Source organism: Nannospalax galili, unplaced genomic scaffold (genome assembly GCF_000622305.1).
Source record: "Nannospalax galili isolate Female #2095 unplaced genomic scaffold, S.galili_v1.0 scaffold799, whole genome shotgun sequence".
Classification (NCBI taxonomy): domain Eukaryota; kingdom Metazoa; phylum Chordata; class Mammalia; order Rodentia; family Spalacidae; genus Nannospalax; species Nannospalax galili.
In genome coordinates, this window is record NW_008343085.1 from 376,119 (window position 1) to 381,343 (window position 5,225).

Here is a 5,225-nt window from a genome sequence, read left to right on the forward strand (position 1 = left end):
CTCTTTCCACTATCCCACTTCTGAGATAAGGAACAGCCTCCACCCGTCCACAGTTTAGCCAGGCAGAGATGTAAATTCCTGGAAAGTAGAAAAAAACTATATATTGGGTGACAGTCTTTGGCTTCTGAGACTGGGGGCACCCTCCAGGTATGACTCCCCTGCCCACACCATCTACTCATAAACTGAGGTAACACTTAAGCCCAGAAATTCCTTGCTAGCCTTTTTTTTTGGGGGGGGCAGGGTCTCCCTGTAGCCCTAGCTGGCCTGGAACTCACTATGTAGACTAGGCTGGCCTCCAACTCACAGAGATCAGCCTGCCTCTGCCTCCTGAGTGCTGGGATTAAAGGCGTGCACCACCACTCTTGGCCCAGAGCAACCCTTTAAAAAAATATTTTTGGTCTGAGACAGGGTACCTGTGTAGCCTTGGCTAGCTTAGACCCCACTTATGTAGACCAGGCTGGCCTCAAAATCAGAGATCCTTCTGCCTCTGCTTCCCAAGTGCTAGGATTAAAGGTGTGAGCCATCATACCTAGCTGATATATTTTTTTAAGATGTGTGTGTGTGTGTGTGTGTGTGTGTGTGTGTGTGTGCGCGCGCGCGCGCGCATGGGAGTACTCAGGCCAGAAGAGGGCTTTAGATCTCCTGGAGCTGGGGTTATAGGTGGTTGTGAGCAGCCTGATGTGGATTCTGGGAACCAAACTCTGGTCCTCTATAAGCACACCAAACTCTCTTACTTAACCACTGAGCCATTTCTCTAGTCACCTTGATTTTTTTTGGTCTTTTTGAGACAGGATCTCTCTATAGCCCCAGCTGTCCTGGAACTCACTATGTAGACCAGGCTGGCCTTGAACTCACAGAGATCCACCTGCCTCTGCCTCCCAAGTGCTGGGATTAAAGGCGTGTGCCACCACACCCGGCTATCCTTGATGTATTTTTTAAAAATAAAAAAATTATTATCTCTGGAACTGGGGTTACAGACAGTTGTTAGCTGCCATGTGCATGCTAGGATTTGAACCTAAGTCTTCTGCAAGAACAGCCAGTGCTCTTAACTGCTAAGACATCTCTCCAGACCCTTAAAAAATTATTTGAAAACTTTTATGTGTCTGCATATTTTGCCTGCATGTAAGCGTACCCATGAGTGCAATGTCTGCAGAGGCCAAAAGAGGGCATTAGATCCCATGGAACTGAAGCTGCAGACAGTTGTTAGCTGCCATGTGGGTGCTGGAAACCCAACCCAGATCCTCTGCAAGAGCAGCCAGTGCTCTGAACTGCTGAGCCTTAGCCTCTCCCCTTCCCCTTGATCTTTTTTTTGGTGGGGGGCAGTTTTGAGACAGGGTCTCTCTGTTGCCCCAATGGCCTGGAAATCACTTTGTAGAACAGGCTGGCCTGGAACTCCCAGAGATCAAGCTGTCTCTGCCTCCTAAGTGCTGCGATTAAAGGCATGCACCACCATGCCCAGCTTTAAAAATATTTTAATGTGTATAAACATGTGCCTGCATGTGTGTAAATGCACCCATGTCATGCAATGCCAGTGAAGGTCAGAAGATTCCCCTGGAAATGGAGTTACATATTATTGTTAGCCACCATGTAGGTGCTGGGAATTGAACCCAGCAAAAGCAGCCAGTGCTCTTAACAGCTGAGCCCCCTTGAATCTTTATGATACAAAGTGTCACTATGTATGTCTGGCTGGCCTGGTATTATTCAGTCCATGGGGGCCTAGAATTTCTGCCAATCCTTCTTCAGCTTCCTAAGTACTAATATTGTAGGCATAATCCCATACATGCACTGTTTTTTTATTTTTTTTTGAGACAGGAACTCAGTATGTCAACCAGGATGACTTCAATCTCTGCCTCTGCCTCCTGAGTGCTGGGATTAAAGTAGAACACCACCACACTCAACTTTGTTTTGAGACAGGGTCTATGTAACCCCGGCTTGTTTGGAACTGTGTAGACCAAGCTTCAAACAACACCACACTCAGCTTTTTTTTTTTTAAATTTTATTTTGTCATGCAATGCCCACAGAGGACAGAAGAGGCTGTCGGATCCCCTGAAACTGGAGTTACGGATAGTTGTTAGCTGCCATGTGGGTGCTGGGATTTGAACCCGGGTCCTCTGCACGAACAGCCAGTGTTCTTAACTGCTGAGCCATCTCTCCAGCCCCGCACTCAGCTTTTTTATTTTTGTTTTTTGAGACAGGGTCTATGTAACCCCAACTTGTGTGGAACTGTGTAGACCAAGCTTCGAACACCACACTCAGCTTTTTTTTTGTTTGTTTTTTTGAGACAGGGTCTCACTATGTAACCCTGTTTGGAACTGGGTAGACCAAGCTGGCCTCAAACTCAAAGATTTGCCTGTCTCTGCCTCCCTAGCACTGAGATTAAAAGCAGGTGCTATTACTCCCAGGCAGCTGTGAGGTTTGGGGACAGGATCTCATGTAGCCCGGGTTGACATTCACTTGGTATGTAGTTGGGGAAGAACACTTGACCTTCCTGCCTCCTCCTCCTGAGATATTACAGTGGTGTGCCACCGTGCCTGGCTTCAATGTTTATTAGAGCTGTGCTTCTAGCAGTGCCAGGCATTCAATGAACATTCATCCTTGCCAAGCTTGCCATGGCAACCCTGGCACTTCAAAAACAGAATGAGAGAACTTACCTTACTGGGATTTTTCTGATTAAAATGAGGGGGTGACTGTCAAAGGGCTGTAGCAACTCCCAGGCAGAAGGACCCTGGAAACCAAGGCCAGGGTCAGTTCTGGTGCCCTGGGTCCCTGGGGAAGGCACAGACTGCTGGGAAAAACCAGGATCTTCAGAGATAACAATGAGCGGGGTCTAATGACATAACTGCTGGTTAGGGCAGTAGTGACAAAACAAACCTCAGCTGTCTCAGAAACCAAAAACACTCTGGCAGCTTCTGTAAGACACTGTGACACCTTAAATGAATAAATGAGGTCTAGTTTGCTGTGGCCAGTGCAGCACTCCATGGACACAGATGCTTGAAGCTCCCCATAGGAATCAGCTGTCTGGTGAGGAGCACTGGATGAGGCCTTGGTGTATGTGGCTCACTCACCAAAGGTGGTTTTTTGTTGTTTTTTAAGACAGGGTCTCTCTGTAGCCCCATTTGGCCTGGAACTGGCTATGTAGACCAGGCTGGCCTCAATCTCACAGAGATCCACTTATCTCTGCCTCTGAAGACCACAGGTGAGGTGGTTTTGACAAGATCTTAACCAAAATCAGATGCATGCTGACAGGGCAGCAGTGGATAGGGCTGATGATGGACCAGGCATAGAAAGAACAGATGACCAACTGTGGTTTAATAATGAGGAAGGGGCTATAGACTGGTGCAGGAACTTGGCATCCAAAGTTTTCTCAGAATAACAGAGAACTAGTAACCAGCTTCTGATGCTAGAGGGTTTGTATGGGTTTGTATTTAATGGACTCACACAGGATGTGGTGCAAGTGCAAAAGTATCACCTTTTGTCTTTAGCTCCATCAGGACACTTCCTGCCCCTCCTCACCCACCATCAAAACTAATGTACTTTTAAAGTTTCAAATAATTAGGGCTGGAGAAATGGTTCAGTGTTAAGAGCACTGGATGCTCTTGCAGAGGACTGGGGTTCAGTTCCCAGCACCCACAAGGCGACTAGCAACCATCTGTAACTCTAGTTCCAGGGGATCCGATGCGCTCTTCTGATCTTTGTGGGCATTGCAAGATGCAGTGCACTTACGCGCATGCAGGCAATACTCACATAAAATAAAAATATTTGAAAAGTTTCAAATAATTTGGATATCTATCATCTATCTATCTATCATCCATCTATCTATCTATCAATCTATCTATCATCTATAAATAAAAAAACAAGCTATGCTGAATTTGCTGGTAAACATAACGACTATTCTGCAAAGATTTTTAACTATTTCTAGTTTTTAAAGTTATGGACCCACTGAAGCAATTCTGACAAGGGAGTACCCATAAGCAGGGTGAAGGATTGACTTTCCAACAGCCTGAGATTACTAATACTAATTTCATCTAAGAGATCATTTCCTGGTTTGGAACCTCCAGGCCTGGAAAACCTGTTATGTTTTCCTCAGCAACTCAAGTGCAGAGATAAAACAAGTCACATGCATCTGGCCCTTTGCTACTTAATTGAAAATCACTAAGCTGGACTTTTGGTGAGGGAAAAAATCTCACCTGTAACATATGTGTTTGAAGCTAAAATAGGTTAGACAAAGTGACCTGCCCAGATCTGGTTGTCTACAGCAGGATGACTTTTTCACTGACCTGTGAGTATCTCCCACCCCCACTCAATTCCTACAGTATACCATCCTGTGGTGCTAAGAAACAGGCATGCTGCCTAGACTCTTGGTCTCACAGCCTGTTTCTTTCACCTCTCCAATATTCTTGTCTAGGGCAGTCCAAGCCTAGCTTTTCTCTGCTCCCCTATGTCTGGCTAAGGACAAGGACTGACCTTAGTCTTCCTTGAACCAAGATCTCAAGGACAGTTTCCCATTAGCACCCTCTGGCAGCTCTGGAACCACCTGCTCTATGCATGGGACATGCACTACTATGGTGGATCACTGAAGCAGGCAGCTGTCTAGCCATCTTTCTCTACCTGCATACACTTGCAGGGTGCTAAACCTTACAGCAGGCTGCATTCCATATCCTATCATCTGCCAAGATAGTCTACTTCCTCCTTTCTGTTGCAGAGAAGTATCATGTCAGAGAATAAAAACCTGGAGCCAAGAACAGCCCCTGTGGGGGGCCCCCCAACAAGTAGGAATCACACAGGAGCCTTTAGAGTGCCTGTTAATCCATTATGATTTATTAGCTGTACAGCAGTAGATCCTCCTCCCCAGCTTTCAACCCCATTACATATTTTATTACAGGTCTCATGTTGGCGTCCTAAAATAATGAAAAATATCACACAGTACAGCTAAGTACAAAATGCATCAACCTAGAGTCTGATAGCTAACTGATGTCTCTTAAAAGCAATACACAGAAGAAAAAGGTGTGTTTGAAATCAGTAAGACTGGAGGCTCCCTAAAAAACACATTATTAAACATGTGACAGTTCATGTGCAAGAATCACTTTTTTAAGTTGGTTTGCTTCACATTATTATGTTTTAATTTTTTTTTTTTTTTTTGCAGATCCAAAGTTTTAATTACTTACATAGTGAAAATTTTTTGCCCAGCTGATGATGTATGATGTGACCCACTCTAAATCACACTT